Here is a 20,018-nt window from a genome sequence, read left to right on the forward strand (position 1 = left end):
GGGGAACACCATATGGGTTTTGGAAGGCAGATTTGGCAGGACTGGTTTTGTTTATACCATGTCCCATTTGAAGCCCCCTGTTGCACCCCTAGAATAGAAATTTCAAAAAAGTGACTCCATCTAAGAAAGTACACCCCTCAAGGTATTCAAAACTGGGTTTACAAACTTTGTTAACCCTTTAGGTGTTCCACAAGAGTTAATGGCAGATGGAGAAACAATTTTGAAATTTCTATTTTTTGGAAAATTTTCCAATATAATCAATTTTTTCCAGGAGTAAAACAAGGGTTAACTGCCAAACAGCACTCAAAATGGGTTGCCCTGATTCTGTAGTTTGCAAAAACACCCCATATGTGGTCGTAAACTACTGTTTGGCCGAACGGTAGCACATAGAAGGAGGGGAACACCATATGGGTTTTGGAAGGCATATTTGGCAGGACTGGTTTTGTTTATACCATGTCCCATTTGAAGCCCCCTGTTGCACCCCTAGAATAGAAATTTCAAAAAAGTGACTCCATCTAAGAAAGTACACCCCTCAAGGTATTCAAAACTGCGTTTACAAACTTTGTTAACCCTTTAGGTGTTCCACAAGAGTTAATGGCAGATGGAGAAACAATTTTGAAATTTCTATTTTTTGGAAAATTTTCCAATATAATCAATTTTTTCCAGGAGTAAAACAAGGGTTAACTGCCAAACAACACTTAAAATGGGTTGCCCTGATTCTGTAGTTTGCAAAAACACCCCATATGTGGTCGTAAACTACTGTTTGGCCGAACGGTAGCACATAGAAGGAGGGGAACACCATATGGGTTTTGAAAGGCAGATTTGGCAGGACTGGTTTTGTTTATACCATGTCCCATTTGAAGCCCCCTGTTGCACCCCTAGAATAGAAATTTAAAAAAAGTGACTCCATCTAAGAAAGTACACCCCTCAAGGTATTCAAAACTGGGTTTACAAACTTTGTTAACCCTTTAGGTGTTCCACAAGAGTTAATGGCAGATGGAGAAACAATTTAGAAATTTCTATTTTTTGGAAAATTTTCCAATATAATCATTTTTTTCCAGGAGTAAAACAAGGGTTAACTGCCAAACAGCACTCAAAATGGGTTGCCCTGATTCTGTAGTTTGCAAAAACACCCCATATGTGGTCGTAAACTACTGTTTGGCCGAACGGTAGCACATAGAAGGAGGGGAACACCATATGGGTTTTGGAAGGCATATTTGGCAGGACTGGTTTTGTTTATACCATGTCCCATTTGAAGCCCCCTGTTGCACCCCTAGAATAGAAATTTCAAAAAAGTGACTCCATCTAAGAAAGTACACCCCTCAAGGTATTCAAAACTGGGTTTACAAACTTTGTTAACCCTTTAGGTGTTCCACAAGAGTTAATGGCAGATGGAGAAACAATTTTGAAATTTCTATTTTTTGGAAAATTTTCCAATATAATCAATTTTTTCCAGGAGTAAAACAAGGGTTAACTGCCAAACAACACTCAAAATGGGTTGCCCTGATTCTGTAGTTTGCAGAAACACCCCATATGTGGTCGTAAACTACTGTTTGGCCGAACGGTAGCACATAGAAGGAGGGGAACACCATATGGGTTTTGGAAGGCAGATTTGGCAGGACTGGTTTTGTTTATACCATGTCCCATTTGAAGCCCCCTGTTGCACCCCTAGAATAGAAATTTAAAAAAAGTGACTCCATCTAAGAAAGTACACCCCTCAAGGTATTCAAAACTGGGTTTACAAACTTTGTTAACCCTTTAGGTGTTCCACAAGAGTTAATGGCAGATGGAGAAACAATTTTGAAATTTCTATTTTTTGGAAAATTTTCCAATATAATCAATTTTTTCCAGGAGTAAAACAAGGGTTAACTGCCAAACAGCACTCAAAATGGGTTGCCCTGATTCTGTAGTTTGCAAAAACACCCCATATGTGGTCGTAAACTACTGTTTGGCCGAACGGTAGCACATAGAAGGAGGGAAACACCATATGGGTTTTGGAAGGCATATTTGGCAGGACTGGTTTTGTTTATACCATGTCCCATTTGAAGCCCCCTGTTGCACCCCTAGAATAGAAATTTCAAAAAAGTGACTCCATCTAAGAAAGTACACCCCTCAAGGTATTCAAAACTGGGTTTACAAACTTTGTTAACCCTTTAGGTGTTCCACAAGAGTTAATGGCAGATGGAGAAACAATTTTGAAATTTCTATTTTTTGGAAAATTTTCCAATATAATCAATTTTTTCCAGGAGTAAAACAAGGGTTAACTGCCAAACAACACTTAAAATGGGTTGCCCTGATTCTGTAGTTTGCAAAAACACCCCATATGTGGTCGTAAACTACTGTTTGGCCGAACGGTAACACATAGAAGGAGGGGAACACCATATGGGTTTTGAAAGGCAGATTTGGCAGGACTGGTTTTGTTTATACCATGTCCCATTTGAAGCCCCCTGTTGCACCCCTAGAATAGAAATTTAAAAAAAGTGACTCCATCTAAGAAAGTACACCCCTCAAGGTATTCAAAACTGGGTTTACAAACTTTGTTAACCCTTTAGGTGTTCCACAAGAGTTAATGGCAGATGGAGAAACAATTTTGAAATTTCTATTTTTTGGAAAATTTTCCAATATAATCAATTTTTTCCAGGAGTAAAACAAGGGTTAACTGCCAAACAACACTCAAAATGGGTTGCCCTGATTCTGTAGTTTGCAGAAACACCCCATATGTGGTCGTAAACTACTGTTTGGCCGAACGGTAGCACATAGAAGGAGGGGAACACCATATGGGTTTTGGAAGGCAGATTTGGCAGGACTGGTTTTGTTTATACCATGTCCCATTTGAAGCCCCCTGTTGCACCCCTAGAATAGAAATTTCAAAAAAGTGACTCCATCTAAGAAAGTACACCCCTCAAGGTATTCAAAACTGGGTTTACAAACTTTGTTAACCCTTTAGGTGTTCCACAAGAGTTAATGGCAGATGGAGAAACAATTTTGAAATTTCTATTTTTTGGAAAATTTTCCAATATAATCAATTTTTTCCAGGAGTAAAACAAGGGTTAACTGCCAAACAGCACTCAAAATGGGTTGCCCTGATTCTGTAGTTTGCAAAAACACCCCATATGTGGTCGTAAACTACTGTTTGGCCGAACGGTAGCACATAGAAGGAGGGGAACACCATATGGGTTTTGGAAGGCATATTTGGCAGGACTGGTTTTGTTTATACCATGTCCCATTTGAAGCCCCCTGTTGCACCCCTAGAATAGAAATTTCAAAAAAGTGACTCCATCTAAGAAAGTACACCCCTCAAGGTATTCAAAACTGGGTTTACAAACTTTGTTAACCCTTTAGGTGTTCCACAAGAGTTAATGGCAGATGGAGAAACAATTTTGAAATTTCTATTTTTTGGAAAATTTTCCAATATAATCAATTTTTTCCAGGAGTAAAACAAGGGTTAACTGCCAAACAACACTTAAAATGGGTTGCCCTGATTCTGTAGTTTGCAAAAACACCCCATATGTGGTCGTAAACTACTGTTTGGCCGAACGGTAACACATAGAAGGAGGGGAACACCATATGGGTTTTGAAAGGCAGATTTGGCAGGACTGGTTTTGTTTATACCATGTCCCATTTGAAGCCCCCTGTTGCACCCCTAGAATAGAAATTTAAAAAAAGTGACTCCATCTAAGAAAGTACACCCCTCAAGGTATTCAAAACTGGGTTTACAAACTTTGTTAACCCTTTAGGTGTTCCACAAGAGTTAATGGCAGATGGAGAAACAATTTTGAAATTTCTATTTTTTGGAAAATTTTCCAATATAATCAATTTTTTCCAGGAGTAAAACAAGGGTTAACTGCCAAACAGCACTCAAAATGGGTTGCCCTGATTCTGTAGTTTGCAAAAACACCCCATATGTGGTCGTAAACTACTGTTTGGCCGAACGGTAGCACATAGAAGGAGGGGAACACCATATGGGTTTTGGAAGGCATATTTGGCAGGACTGGTTTTGTTTATACCATGTCCCATTTGAAGCCCCCTGTTGCACCCCTAGAATAGAAATTTCAAAAAAGTGGCTCCATCTAAGAAAGTACACCCCTCAAGGTATTCAAAACTGGGTTTACAAACTTTGTTAACCCTTTAGGTGTTCCACAAGAGTTAATGGCAGATGGAGAAACAATTTTGAAATTTCTATTTTTTGGAAAATTTTCCAATATAATCAATTTTTTCCAGGAGTAAAACAAGGGTTAACTGCCAAACAACACTCAAAATGGGTTGCCCTGATTCTGTAGTTTGCAGAAACACCCCATATGTGGTCGTAAACTACTGTTTGGCCGAACGGTAGAACATAGAAGGAGGGGAACACCATATGGGTTTTGGAAGGCAGATTTGGCAGGACTGGTTTTGTTTATACCATGTCCCATTTGAAGCCCCCTGTTGCACCCCTAGAATATAAATTTCAAAAAAGTGACTCCATCTAAGAAAGTACACCCCTCAAGGTATTCAAAACTGGGTTTACAAACTTTGTTAACCCTTTAGGTGTTCCACAAGAGTTAATGGCAGATGGAGAAACAATTTTGAAATTTCTATTTTTTGGAAAATTTTCCAATATAATCAATTTTTTCCAGGAGTAAAACAAGGGTTAACTGCCAAACAGCACTCAAAATGGGTTGCCCTGATTCTGTAGTTTGCAAAAACACCCCATATGTGGTCGTAAACTACTGTTTGGCCGAACGGTAGCACATAGAAGGAGGGGAACACCATATGGGTTTTGGAAGGCATATTTGGCAGGACTGGTTTTGTTTATACCATGTCCCATTTGAAGCCCCCTGTTGCACCCCTAGAATAGAAATTTCAAAAAAGTGACTCCATCTAAGAAAGTACACCCCTCAAGGTATTCAAAACTGGGTTTACAAACTTTGTTAACCCTTTAGGTGTTCCACAAGAGTTAATGGCAGATGGAGAAACAATTTTGAAATTTCTATTTTTTGGAAAATTTTCCAATATAATCAATTTTTTCCAGGAGTAAAACAAGGGTTAACTGCCAAACAACACTCAAAATGGGTTGCCCTGATTCTGTAGTTTGCAGAAACACCCCATATGTGGTCGTAAACTACTGTTTGGCCGAACGGTAGCACATAGAAGGAGGGGAACACCATATGGGTTTTGGAAGGCAGATTTGGCAGGACTGGTTTTGTTTATACCATGTCCCATTTGAAGCCCCCTGTTGCACCCCTAGAATAGAAATTTAAAAAAAGTGACTCCATCTAAGAAAGTACACCCCTCAAGGTATTCAAAACTGGGTTTACAAACTTTGTTAACCCTTTAGGTGTTCCACAAGAGTTAATGGCAGATGGAGAAACAATTTTGAAATTTCTATTTTTTGGAAAATTTTCCAATATAATCAATTTTTTCCAGGAGTAAAACAAGGGTTAACTGCCAAACAGCACTCAAAATGGGTTGCCCTGATTCTGTAGTTTGCAAAAACACCCCATATGTGGTCGTAAACTACTGTTTGGCCGAACGGTAGCACATAGAAGGAGGGAAACACCATATGGGTTTTGGAAGGCATATTTGGCAGGACTGGTTTTGTTTATACCATGTCCCATTTGAAGCCCCCTGTTGCACCCCTAGAATAGAAATTTCAAAAAAGTGACTCCATCTAAGAAAGTACACCCCTCAAGGTATTCAAAACTGGGTTTACAAACTTTGTTAACCCTTTAGGTGTTCCACAAGAGTTAATGGCAGATGGAGAAACAATTTTGAAATTTCTATTTTTTGGAAAATTTTCCAATATAATCAATTTTTTCCAGGAGTAAAACAAGGGTTAACTGCCAAACAACACTTAAAATGGGTTGCCCTGATTCTGTAGTTTGCAAAAACACCCCATATGTGGTCGTAAACTACTGTTTGGCCGAACGGTAGCACATAGAAGGAGGGGAACACCATATGGGTTTTGAAAGGCATATTTGGCAGGACTGGTTTTGTTTATACCATGTCCCATTTGAAGCCCCCTGTTGCACCCCTAGAATAGAAATTTCAAAAAAGTGACTCCATCTAAGAAAGTACACCCCTCAAGGTATTCAAAACTGGGTTTACAAACTTTGTTAACCCTTTAGGTGTTCCACAAGAGTTAATGGCAGATGGAGAAACAATTTTGAAATTTCTATTTTTTGGAAAATTTTCCAATATAATCAATTTTTTCCAGGAGTAAAACAAGGGTTAACTGCCAAACAACACTCAAAATGGGTTGCCCTGATTCTGTAGTTTGCAGAAACACCCCATATGTGGTCGTAAACTACTGTTTGGCCGAACGGTAGCACATAGAAGGAGGGGAACACCATATGGGTTTTGGAAGGCAGATTTGGCAGGACTGGTTTTGTTTATACCATGTCCCATTTGAAGCCCCCTGTTGCACCCCTAGAATAGAAATTTCAAAAAAGTGACTCCATCTAAGAAAGTACACCCCTCAAGGTATTCAAAACTGGGTTTACAAACTTTGTTAACCCTTTAGGTGTTCCACAAGAGTTAATGGCAGATGGAGAAACAATTTTGAAATTTCTATTTTTTGGAAAATTTTCCAATATAATCAATTTTTTCCAGGAGTAAAACAAGGGTTAACTGCCAAACAGCACTCAAAATGGGTTGCCCTGATTCTGTAGTTTGCAAAAACACCCCATATGTGGTCGTAAACTACTGTTTGGCCGAACGGTAGCACATAGAAGGAGGGGAACACCATATGGGTTTTGGAAGGCATATTTGGCAGGACTGGTTTTGTTTATACCATGTCCCATTTGAAGCCCCCTGTTGCACCCCTAGAATAGAAATTTCAAAAAAGTGACTCCATCTAAGAAAGTACACCCCTCAAGGTATTCAAAACTGGGTTTACAAACTTTGTTAACCCTTTAGGTGTTCCACAAGAGTTAATGGCAGATGGAGAAACAATTTTGAAATTTCTATTTTTTGGAAAATTTTCCAATATAATCAATTTTTTCCAGGAGTAAAACAAGGGTTAACTGCCAAACAACACTTAAAATGGGTTGCCCTGATTCTGTAGTTTGCAAAAACACCCCATATGTGGTCGTAAACTACTGTTTGGCCGAACGGTAACACATAGAAGGAGGGGAACACCATATGGGTTTTGAAAGGCAGATTTGGCAGGACTGGTTTTGTTTATACCATGTCCCATTTGAAGCCCCCTGTTGCACCCCTAGAATAGAAATTTAAAAAAAGTGACTCCATCTAAGAAAGTACACCCCTCAAGGTATTCAAAACTGGGTTTACAAACTTTGTTAACCCTTTAGGTGTTCCACAAGAGTTAATGGCAGATGGAGAAACAATTTTGAAATTTCTATTTTTTGGAAAATTTTCCAATATAATCAATTTTTTCCAGGAGTAAAACAAGGGTTAACTGCCAAACAACACTCAAAATGGGTTGCCCTGATTCTGTAGTTTGCAAAAACACCCCATATGTGGTCGTAAACTACTGTTTGGCCGAACGGTAGCACATAGAAGGAGGGGAACACCATATGGGTTTTGGAAGGCATATTTGGCAGGACTGGTTTTGTTTATACCATGTCCCATTTGAAGCCCCCTGTTGCACCCCTAGAATAGAAATTTCAAAAAAGTGGCTCCATCTAAGAAAGTACACCCCTCAAGGTATTCAAAACTGGGTTTACAAACTTTGTTAACCCTTTAGGTGTTCCACAAGAGTTAATGGCAGATGGAGAAACAATTTTGAAATTTCTATTTTTTGGAAAATTTTCCAATATAATCAATTTTTTTCCAGGAGTAAAACAAGGGTTAACTGCCAAACAACACTCAAAATGGGTTGCCCTGATTCTGTAGTTTGCAGAAACACCCCATATGTGGTCGTAAACTACTGTTTGGCCGAACGGTAGCACATAGAAGGAGGGGAACACCATATGGGTTTTGGAAGGCAGATTTGGCAGGACTGGTTTTGTTTATACCATGTCCCATTTGAAGCCCCCTGTTGCACCCCTAGAATATAAATTTCAAAAAAGTGACTCCATCTAAGAAAGTACACCCCTCAAGGTATTCAAAACTGGGTTTACAAACTTTGTTAACCCTTTAGGTGTTCCACAAGAGTTAATGGCAGATGGAGAAACAATTTTGAAATTTCTATTTTTTGGAAAATTTTCCAATATAATCAATTTTTTCCAGGAGTAAAACAAGGGTTAACTGCCAAACAGCACTCAAAATGGGTTGCCCTGATTCTGTAGTTTGCAAAAACACCCCATATGTGGTCGTAAACTACTGTTTGGCCGAACGGTAGCACATAGAAGGAGGGGAACACCATATGGGTTTTGGAAGGCATATTTGGCAGGACTGGTTTTGTTTATACCATGTCCCATTTGAAGCCCCCTGTTGCACCCCTAGAATAGAAATTTCAAAAAAGTGACTCCATCTAAGAAAGTACACCCCTCAAGGTATTCAAAACTGGGTTTACAAACTTTGTTAACCCTTTAGGTGTTCCACAAGAGTTAATGGCAGATGGAGAAACAATTTTGAAATTTCTATTTTTTGGAAAATTTTCCAATATAATCAATTTTTTCCAGGAGTAAAACAAGGGTTAACTGCCAAACAACACTTAAAATGGGTTGCCCTGATTCTGTAGTTTGCAAAAACACCCCATATGTGGTCGTAAACTACTGTTTGGCCGAACGGTAGCACATAGAAGGAGGGGAACACCATATGGGTTTTGAAAGGCAGATTTGGCAGGACTGGTTTTGTTTATACCATGTCCCATTTGAAGCCCCCTGTTGCACCCCTAGAATAGAAATTTAAAAAAAGTGACTCCATCTAAGAAAGTACACCCCTCAAGGTATTCAAAACTGGGTTTACAAACTTTGTTAACCCTTTAGGTGTTCCACAAGAGTTAATGGCAGATGGAGAAACAATTTTGAAATTTCTATTTTTTGGAAGATTTTCCAATATAATCAATTTTTTCCAGGAGTAAAACAAGGGTTAACTGCCAAACAACACTCAAAATGGGTTGCCCTGATTCTGTAGTTTGCAAAAACACCCCATATGTGGTCGTAAACTACTATTTGGCTAAACGGCAGGACATAGAAGAAGGGGAACGTCATATGGTTTTTGGAAGGCAGATTTTGCTGGACTGGTTTATTGACACCATGTACCCTTTCAAGCCCCCTGATGCACCCCTAGAGTAGAAACTCCATAAAAGTGACCCCCATCTAGGAAACTACGGGATAAGGTGGTTGTTGTTTTGGGACTATTTTTGGGGTAAATTAGATTTTTGGTTGCTCTATATTACTCTTTTTTGAGGCAATGTAACAAAAAAATTAAATTCTAAAATTGTTTCTACATTCACTATTTGGTTTTGTGGAACACCTAAAGGGTTAAAATAGTTTGTAAAGTAACTTTTGAATACCTTGAGGGGTGTAGTTTCTTAGATGGGGTCACTTTTTTGGAGTTTCTAGTTTAGGCTACATCAGGGGGGGCTTCTAATGGGACATGGTGTAAAAAAAAAAAAATGTCCATCAAAATCTGCCTTCCAGAAACCATATGGAGTTCCCTTCGTTCTATGCCCTGCCGTGTGGCTATATAACCATTTACGACCACATATGGGGTGTTTCTGCAAACTACAGAATCGGGGCAATAAATATTTAGTTTTGTTTGGCTGTTAACCCTTGCTTTATTACCGGCAAAATGGATTCAAATTGAAATTTTGCCCAAAAATGGGTGTTTTGGCACAGTTTTTATTTTATATTTTTAACACCGTTCATCCGAGGTGTTTGGTCAAAAGTTATTTTTATAGCGACGACTTTTACGCACGCGACGATGCCCAATATGTATGGCTCTGAGTCTTTGGAGACACTAAGCAGGCATCCTAAAACTGCGGCCCTCCAGATGTTGTAAAACTACAATTCCCACCATGCCCTGCTGATGGCTGTAGGTTGTCTGGGCATGCTGGGAGTTATAGTTTTACAACATCTGGAGGGCCGCAGTTTGAGGATGCCTGCACTAAAACTAATATTTTTTGGGGAAAGAAAAATTGTTTCCGTGTCTCCAAAGTCTGAGAGCCATAGTGTTTTATGTTCTCTAGTGGACTGTTGAGGATTATAAAAATTTAGTACTCCATGGAAGTGTGATACTCCCTGAAGCAATTGATAATGCAGAGGCCCGGATGATCGGGGCAAGTGTCACATTGAGTATTAGTGTCCTTCCGTATCCCCCTCTTGTGACACACTCTGCACTTTTTTTGGGTTCGTCCCTTCTTTCCAGTATGGGGGACCACACCTGGAAAGTGTTGGCCAGGGACGATCCGGGCGCCTCCAGTTCCCGAGGTACTCCGGCCTGCTCTTTCCCGGTCCGAAAAGATCAGGTCCTTGAGGACTGCCTCATAGAACTGGAGGAATGTCCCTGTGCTGCCAGGGCTTCGGGATAGTACAAAAGAGTTGTACATGGCAACCTGTACCAAGTAGACCGCAACTTTTTTGTACCATGCCCGGGTTTTGCGCATGGCTTTATATGGCGTGAGGACTTGATCAGAGAGATCAACTCCTCCCATATACCGATTGTAGTCGACGATACAATCGGGCTTGAGGACCGTTGCCGCGGTACCTCGCACAGGGACTGGGGTGGTGCTGTTACCGTGGATTGTGGACAGCATAAGGACATCCCTCTTGTCCTTATACCTGACCAGCAACAGGTTTCCACTGGTAAGTGCACGGGTCTCACCCCTGGGGATAGGTACCTGGAGGGGGTAGGCAGGGAGGCCGCGTTGATTTTTCCGCACGGTCCCACAAGCGAATGTGGATCTGGCGGCAAGGGACCTGAACAAGGGAATGCTGGTATAAAAGTTATCCACGTACAAGTGGTAACCATTATCCAGCAGTGGGTACATAAGGTCCCACACGAGTTTCCCGCTAATACCCAGAGTGGGGGGACATTCTGGGGGTTCAATACGGGAATCTCGCCCCTCGTACACACGAAATTTGTAAGTGTACCCTGAGGCACTCTCACAAATTTTGTATAGCTTCACGCCATACCTCGCCCGCTTTGTGGGAATATATTGGCGGAAACTGAGTCTCCCCTTGAACGCAACGAGAGACTCATCAACCGCGACCTCCCTTCCAGGTACATAGGCCTGCTGAAATGTGGCCCCAAAGTGATCGATGACCGACCGTATCTTATACAGCCGGTCATAGGCAGGATCACTTCGGGGGGGACATGCTGCATTATCGGAATAATGCAGACATTTCCGGATGGCCTCAAACCGGTGACGTATCATGACCATACTGTACAGTGGGGTCTGGTATAGGACGTCCCCACTCCAGTATTGCCTGACACTGGGTTTTTGGACTAGACCCATATGCAGCACGAGGCCCCAAAATGTCCTCATTTCGGCTGCACTGACCGGCGTCCAGCCACCGGGTCTAGCCAAAACTGAGCCTGGGTTTTGAGCGACGAACTGTTAGGCGTACAGATTCGTCTGCTCCACCATCAAATTCACCAGTGAGTTACTGAAAAAAAAACTAAAATAGTCTATTTCAACCCCACTGTGGGAATCTGGATTCCAGGATTGCCAGCAAAATCCGGAATCTCAGGCTCAAAGTCCACTGGGGGACACCAGCTAAGTTCATCGGCAGGGGGCTCCGGTGGACTTATTTGGTGGGCCGGAAAACCAGTACGAACCCCAGGGCGGCTCGTACTAGGGTGGGCCACAGGATCCCTAGCATGTGGGGCCCCTGGCTCCGCCTGGCGGCGTCTCCGCCGCCCTGGTGGCTCATCGTCATCAGATGATGATGAGGAGGATTCGGATGATAAAAGGAATGTGGGGTCATCCTCATCCTCACTGGGGCTCTCAGAGTCGGAGGCAATCTGGGCGTATGCCTCCTCGGCCGAGAACATCCGGCGGGCCATGGGTGTGTGTGCGTGTAGGTGTGCGTGTGTGGCAAACTTCATTATATGTGCGTGTGTGTGGGGGCAACGGGTGTTCGCGTACTAAAAAGTCCAGGCAAAAAAATGGGCAAGTGTTAGGAAAAAAAAAAGTTAAAACTTGCTGATCAGCGGTACAACGCTGATCAGCGGTCGGTGGGGTGGTGGGGCGGGCGATGCGCTAACAGTGGACGGACGCTAAAAAGTGCCGGCCAGTCAGCGCACGCAGAAAAAAAAAAGTGGTGGTGAGGGGGGGAGGCTGGTGGAGGGGGGTGGGGGCTGGTGGGGGGGGGGCAAGTGGCAGGGGGGGTCTGGGTTAGGGTTAGATGGAAGTTTGGAATAAAAGTACTTTTTTTTTTTTTCCTAACTTACTTTTCCCTTCTTTCCCTGCCTAACGGTGCCTCTCCCTCACTGACCCTAACCTACCTGGGTGGCGATGGGTGCAGGAGGGTGATGGATTCCGATTAGGGGGACACAGGAGCTGGTGCTGGACGATGCTGCACGGTCAGGGTGCTGGACAGGAAGAGGAGGGGAGAGAGGAGCGCAGGAAGTTTGAATCTCGCGCCTCTCTCCCCTGCACCAATCAGCACCCTGGACAGCGGCATTCAGCACCAGAGCCAGCACCGCCTCTTCAAATCCTCTGACTGCGATAGGTGGTGTATAATTACGCCACCGATCGCAGTCTTTTTCCGGTTCATCGGGTCACAGGACCCCCGAATGGACCGGAAACGCAGAAAACCGCAGGTCTGAATTGACCTGCGGTTTTCTGCGATCGCCGATAAGGGGGGGTCAAATGACCCCCCCCTGCATTGTTACGGGATGCCGGCTGAATGATTTCAGCCGAAATCCCGTTCCGATTAACCCCTGCGGCGCCGGAATTCCGATTTTAAGTCAGGACGTACCGGTACGTCCTGGGTCCTTAAGGACTCGGGAAATAGGGCGTACCGGTACGTCCTAGGTCCTTAAGGGGTTGTCCCATTAAATACAATTATCATCTATCTACAGGATAACGGGATGTGTCTGATTAGGGAGGGTAGGTGTGACCAATCAAGACAATGTGGACGCCCTGTTTGAATGGACTGGTGGTCAAGCATGCTCACTGCTGCTCTATTCATCTCTATAGGACTGCTGGAGATAGCCAAGCGCTTCTACTGTCTCTGTCAGTCCCACAGGGTTAAATGGAGCTTCAGTGCATATGAGTGACCACTGCTCTGTTCAAACAGAGAAACACAGGGCCCCCATTCTTAAAACTGATTAATTTGATATTGATGGCCTACCTTGATAGGCCATGAGTATCAAAAACCCGTAATACCCCTTTAAAGACTTGGAGGCATTTTGATATCCAAATTTGGCTGTCACAGTTCAATAATTCAGTGTTTGCAAATATCTACTTGCGTTGTCCGGATCCGTCGTGTACTCCATTTGCCGGAAGTGCCCGCTGGATCCGTAACACCGCAAGTGAACTGAAAGCATTTGAAGACGGATCCGTCTTCAAAATGCGTTCAGTGTTACTATGGCAGCCAGGACGCTATTAAAGTCCTGGTTGCCGTAGTAGTAGTGGGGAGCGGGGGAGCAGTATACTTACCATCCGTGCGGCTCTCGGGGCGCTCCAGAATGACGTCAGAGCGCCCCATGCGCATGGATGACGTGATCCATGCGATCACGTCATCCATGCGCGTGGGGCACCCTGACGTCACTCTGAAGCGCCCCGGGAGCCGCACGGACGGTAAGTATACTGCTTCCCCGCTCCCCACTACACTTTACCATGGCAGACAGGACTTTAGCGTCCCGGCAGCCATGGTAACCATTCAGAAAAAGCTAAACGTCGGATCCGGTAATGCGCCGAAACGATGTTTAGCTTAAGGCCGTATCCGGATTAATGCCTTTCAATGGGCATTAATTCCGGATCCGGCCTTGCAGCAAGTGTTCAGGATTTTTGGCCGGAGCAAAAAGCGCAGCATGCTGCGGTATTTTCTCCGGCCAAAAAACGTTCCGGTCCGGAACTGAAGACATCCTGATGCATCCTGAACGGATTTCTCTCCATTCAGAATGCATGGGGATAATCCTGATCAGGATTCTTCCGGCATAGAGCCCCGACGACGGAACTCTATGCCGGAACAAAACAACGCAAGTGTGAAAGAGCCCTCAGCGCCCACAGAGTGCTCCTTCATCTTTGTTTCTAACCAGTAACATGAATCCTCAGACGTACATAAGAAAAGAAACATATAAGCTCAAGAAATTCTTTATTTACAAACATTTAAAAATTATTTTACACCGGTGACAACATTCCGCAGACGTAACAGGTGTCTCAACATTACAATGAGAAAGTTAAAGAAACACATTTAATGACAAAAAATTATTATGCTCTTAAAGGGGTATTTGGCATGAGCAAACCCAAACCTCACCGGGAATAACTGGGAGCGAACCATAACGGAATATAACAGAATTCGATGACGGAATGCAAATTGGAAGCCTTTAAGAGGCATTCCGTTTCGATCCGTCATAATAGAAGTCTATGGGCAGCATAAAGGATCCGTCTGGTTTCCGTTATGCAGGACTTTGTTTTCAGTCCTGCATAACGGAAACCAGATGGATCTATTATGCTTGGCCATAGACTTCTATTATGACGGATCGAAACGAAATGCCTCTCAAAGGCAATGGAATTCCTTCACTACCCGAACCCTGTGAGGTTCGGGTTCTCTCATCCCTAAAGGGGTTGTCTGAGATTAGATAAAAAAAAAAAAAGCTCTGCTTATTTTCCAGATATAGCGCCACTCTTGTACAGAGGCTGTGTATGGTATTGTAGATCAGCTCTATTCCCTTGAATTTCGGCCAAGGTGCAACACCACAGGAATCCAAAGAGTAGGATGACGCTGTTTCTTAAAAAACGGTAGATCTTCATTTTTAAATCTCTAACATCTCTTTTGATGTGCATTTTGCAGGAAAGTCACAGACAATGGAAATATTACTTACACAATATTCATGATTGGCACAAGCTGAGCAAATCTGTCTAGAGCCGTAAAAAGAAAAAATACTGACATCAGTATCAACATAAAAGCTGTAATAATAGCCAGGCTGCACAATTCATGAACACATTTTATTGTTTTATTCCCACCTAGAAAATAACTGACTGAAATGTGTTCTTGTAATATAAATGATATTTCTGGTATAATGTTTGAGAAGAAAAGGGGCTTTAATGTAACTAATGCAAACGTGCATCAATCTACAGCAAGCCGGTTATATATCTGGGGTAAAGGGCAAGCAATTATTTATGCTGTACACAACTATTCCCCTCAGGGTTTATGCTCTCATCATAATACTTGTGGTACTGAACACAGAGTAGATCTGTATGTACTAGAGTATCTAGATTAAATCATACCCCAAGAGAGCTATTTGTACCACATTGACACAAAAAGGTAAAACTGCAAACGCAGAAGGAAAATAAAGTTTTTCAGTATAAGATACAACTGCACCGGAAGTATCCAAGACACTTCTGATCAGTCCTAAAGATCTACGACCCACTTCAAGTCCTCATGACCTACAGTATACAAAATAGTCACTGCTGCTTGCGGTCTGAAGAGTTTATTGTGGATCTCTGTCATGTGGTTTTCAGATCCTGAATTGTGTACTGACTCATATTGTTTTAAACTTTTAAATTTAAACGAGTTATCGAACTTAGGAGCTCACAATCCCAATGGTGGAAATCTGAGTAAAAACTCTGCTGCTGTGTTCCCAGCCACTGTAGCCAATCAGTGTCCTCAGCGGTGGTCACATGTGCTAGAACGACAAGTCACTAGCAGCGACTTGCCATTTTGACGCATTACCTCTAAGGCCAGTGATTGACCAAAGTGGTCAATGCACCAAGCCACTTCTGGACCATTGCTGGGAGCAGAGCAGTGGTGAAGGGAAAGGTGGGACTGTGGACAGGGGAGTTTTTTATTTTTTTAATGAACACAGGTTGCCACCACTGGGGTTGTCGACATCTATGTTAGACTGCCTCTTTAATATAAATGTATCTGCAGTAAGCTCTTATGTTCCTTTTAGTGGTGGTGGCAGGTAGTTAGTACCAGTCAACTCTATGTCTATGTCAGGGGAATTGGAGCTCTGTATACAGAGCTTGGCCACTATAAAGATGGCGTTCTGGCAGAATTGTCATGCTATAATAAGCTTTATAATTTATTATTATTTTAAATAATTATAATTTTTTTATGCAGGTATATCATGATGCCACCATGAGGGTGTCATGCTCCAATAATAGAAGCCAAATGGACTCTCTGGGGGTCATTTACCTAAGACCGGTGTTTCACACAACAGTCTAAGACCTCTTCCACACGTCAGTAAATTGTGGATGCGTGCTGTCCGTCTTCTCCTTGGACAACACATATATGTGTTGATTCTAATGTGTTTATTCACACATTTCCCATCAACTGTATTGGCACTGATATCATCACGGATATGGATGTGTGAAAGAGGCCTTAGTAAAAGACAGCTGGAGTAAGATGTGACCAATTTATTAAGAGGCTTACACCTCTGTTATATCTGTGCTGTCCGTACGCCTGAACTGTAACATATGCCAGCTAGATGCTGGGAGTAGATTTCCATTTTCTGGCATAACTTATTGGAAATATATTGGGCTTTGGTGGCTACACCCCCTTTCACTAAGCCCTGCCCACTTTTTTTTTAAAGTGGCAAGACAGGCGAGAAAAATAAAAGGCTGTAAAAAGCCCCTTGCACCAAATTTAGCAATTTTATTTAGGCCAAAACCCGGTATAAAGCCTTTGTTAAATGACCTCCAATATCTCCAAACCAAAGAATCAAACGCAAGAATTTGGTGGGTATAAGATTCTGTATTTTACGCTCTGTGGCATGGTAGACATCCCTAGTGGATTGCTACGTCTACAAAGTCTGATCGTGTACATTAGCCTGCGCCTCTGTGCCTTAGGACATTGTCTCTCAACATTCCTAAGCCAAGCATCTACTCAAATGAATTACTTTAAAGTACACTGTGCTTGCTGCACCTATGAAAAGTACAAGATGAGGACAGTGTGAGTACCCTCTAAAGGCGACACGTCCCGCAGGCTGAGAACCTAGGAGGCAGGCAATAAATAAAGTCTTCAAATCTAATATTATTACATTATGTTATATATAATAAAAATACAAAGCTCCCAATGAAAATGTGATACCAAGTACATATTACAGATATATTTGTATGCAAAATGTATTCTTATATTTTTATTCAATCCCTTCGGCTATTAAAAATATCCACTCTGGAAATGAATGAAAGTAGATATTTGTTTATTTTATATCATATAAAAACATAAATATATATATTTAATATATATTTACTTGTATAAATTTGCCTTAATGTGTGTTAAAATACTAACCAAAAGGTACAAGGGACGATATTTGTGTAAATGGAAAAGCTAAGTGTAAAGAAACAACAGGTTTTATATGCCCATTTTCAAGTACACCATTGGTCTATTCTAAATAGAGGAGAGCTCTTATTATTAACCTTTATCTATTAGTCACTGCTGAAAACCTCTATAAAGAGCGTCCCTCTCTTTGGAGGACCTGGCACGCTGATCAATACATTTGTTTCAATGAGTAGAATTTTATGCCTCACTTTTACTGTGGTGGTGATGCAGAGGAAATAAAGGCTATATGGACACCTTTCCACAAATTTTTTTTGCTGTCATTTTCTTCCTAAATGCAAAATAAAGCCGCTTCCTATATTGACTTCATTAAAAATTGTCCTATCATTTTTCTTCTGCAGTGTGTGAGACCTTCACCTAGCTTCTGGCACTTCTGAATATGGCATCCATACATCAGAGCTCTGTTTCTGGTTCTTATGACTCTCTCTGCTCTCCCCCTCCCTTCTCTCTGTTAGTGATAGCAGCGGGGAGAAGGTTGCACATGGCAGATGTATGTGGAGAGGGGAGAAAGAATCCAAGGAAGGCAGCTCACATAGATTGTATACGAGAAGGAAGCCGGAAAATAGTGCACTCCTTTTTTTACCCAAGGTAACTAATATATATTATATAATATATTCCTTGTCAAAGGTGTCCATAGCCCGTAAACATTTTTGCCAGGATACACTTTTTTTTCCAGGTCCTTCCTGAGGTTACAGCCACAGTGTTGGAATAGCTGGTGCTCATCTTATCACTGGGGACTCTTTTAACAAAGGCAACCTCTTTAACAGTAAAGACTGATATCATTAATTTAATTATTTACATTAAAATTCACACATGTATGAATAAAGCACGAGTACAAATGTACTCGTATATACATCTATTTTAGTACAGACAAATAATCAAGATGCACACAACCCAAATGCCATTGGAGCAAATGACCGATTCATAAAAAAAATGGCTCATACAAATTTACATATGTGTACAATTTCTTAATGCTCTTTCCAAACTTTACCACAACTGGCCCAAAGAATATTTATAATATGAACATAACACTCTAAAAATTGTGAAAAAATAAGAAAAAACACATTTACAACCTAAATAATAAAACAATGTTGTAATACAATTTGAAAACATGAGAGAAAATGTAAAGTCAACATTTCTTCAAGCTTTTGTGTACTGTTAAATAAATGTTATTCTCTTCTCACAATGCCCAGGATTATACCTGCAGAACAGAAAAACAAGAAAATGGTATTAAAAAATGTAAATCTCTCACTTAGTGGATTCTACATATTAAGTTTTTATTTACAGTATAAGTTACTCTCAGTTGACATATATGAAACTTTGTAATATATGTGTTTAGGGCATCTTCTTCACCTTCCAGAAGTCGGTTGTTCTCCTTTTCCTACCTGCAAGATCTCTGGAAATGCTCAGAAACTCTCCTCAGTCCCCTAAGAAGTCTAGGGTGAAACAGTAAAAGACTGAGGAGAAGGGTCTCGCTACAGTTTCTCACAATATTAGTGAAACAGCATAAATAAGAGAGAAGGAAAAGCAGCATGAGGATGACATTTTCAAAGGGGGTTTCTGGCTGTTAAATATTAATCTGTAGGACAGGTCACCAGTATCAGATAGGTGGTGGTCAGTCGCCTGACACCCCTGATGAACAGCTGTTCGAAGGTCTATGGTGCTGGAGTAAGTACTGTGACCTTTTTCGTGGCCTGTGACGTCACATTCATCGGTAACATGGCCTTTCAGAAACTCAGTCCAAGTGAATGGAACTGAGCTGCAATACCAATCACAGCCACTATAGAATATATGGCACTGTGCTTGATGTACTATGAAGAGTGCCTCCAGCCTCTTGCTGAGGATATTTCTTCAATTATTAACTCCTGGAAAAAAAACTTTGATGTTTCCGTACTTGAGCTCAAATGTTCCGATATTCCCTGCTGGCCCAATGCCTACTGGTGAATTGCCCTGTGGAAATGTAATCTATATACCTCACACTGTACTATTACTTAAAGGAATTTTCTCATGTAAAAAACTGCCCAGATGCCCTATTGACAGGGGTGCACCACCAACGAGGCAAGGTGAGGCGATCTGCTGGAGCAGAAATGAAATATTTAACGTTGATGTGAATGAACCTGGGGTGCAGTGCATTGAAAACCATTGCATTATGGGAGCTCATCCTAGCTGTAATGGATGAGTCTGGTATCAAGAGTAGAACAGGATGTCATAAAACATTTAGAAAGTTACTGTTAGGCTTTTTACTATATAAACCATGAACCGGTGCTCAGACATAAACCCACGCCTGAGGTAACCAGTCCACTAAAGCACATTAAGCATCCGTCTTTGTCAATGACAACAAAAATCCTTGCTTTACAAAGTGCACGAGGCGACGTGATTACTTGAAGACCCTCATGTTCATAATAGCAAGGTACTTCAAAATGCATTACACATAAGATGGCAGTCATTAAAGTAAATGGATCCCCACATCTGCTATTCAGAGTCATGGCAAACAGTCAATTTTCTGATTCCCGTTTTAATATGTTGTCATTTATCTGCTTTTCGAATAGACGAGATGAGGCTTTTATCATTAGGGAGATGGATTTTTACAATTATATTTGTTTGCCACAGAATAGGAAGATCCTGTGCTCATAATCTTCTTACGTTCTGATATTTATAATTTCTTCTGCTGTA

At 41.6% G+C, this 20,018-nt stretch overlaps 1 protein-coding gene across 2 annotated transcripts in view; it reads right to left on the minus strand.

The window, feature by feature from the left end:
• Positions 1-18,084: 18,084 nt before the first annotated feature.
• RALYL (RALY RNA binding protein like) overlaps positions 18,085-20,018 on the minus strand; it is a 711,743-nt gene continuing 709,809 nt past the window's right edge. For both annotated transcript variants that reach the window (XM_040433240.1, XM_040433241.1), the window contains one exon: positions 18,085-18,546. The gene's annotated coding sequence lies outside the window, so the exon portion shown is untranslated. The remainder of the gene's footprint in view (positions 18,547-20,018) is intronic.

Source organism: Bufo bufo, chromosome 5 (genome assembly GCF_905171765.1).
Source record: "Bufo bufo chromosome 5, aBufBuf1.1, whole genome shotgun sequence".
Classification (NCBI taxonomy): domain Eukaryota; kingdom Metazoa; phylum Chordata; class Amphibia; order Anura; family Bufonidae; genus Bufo; species Bufo bufo.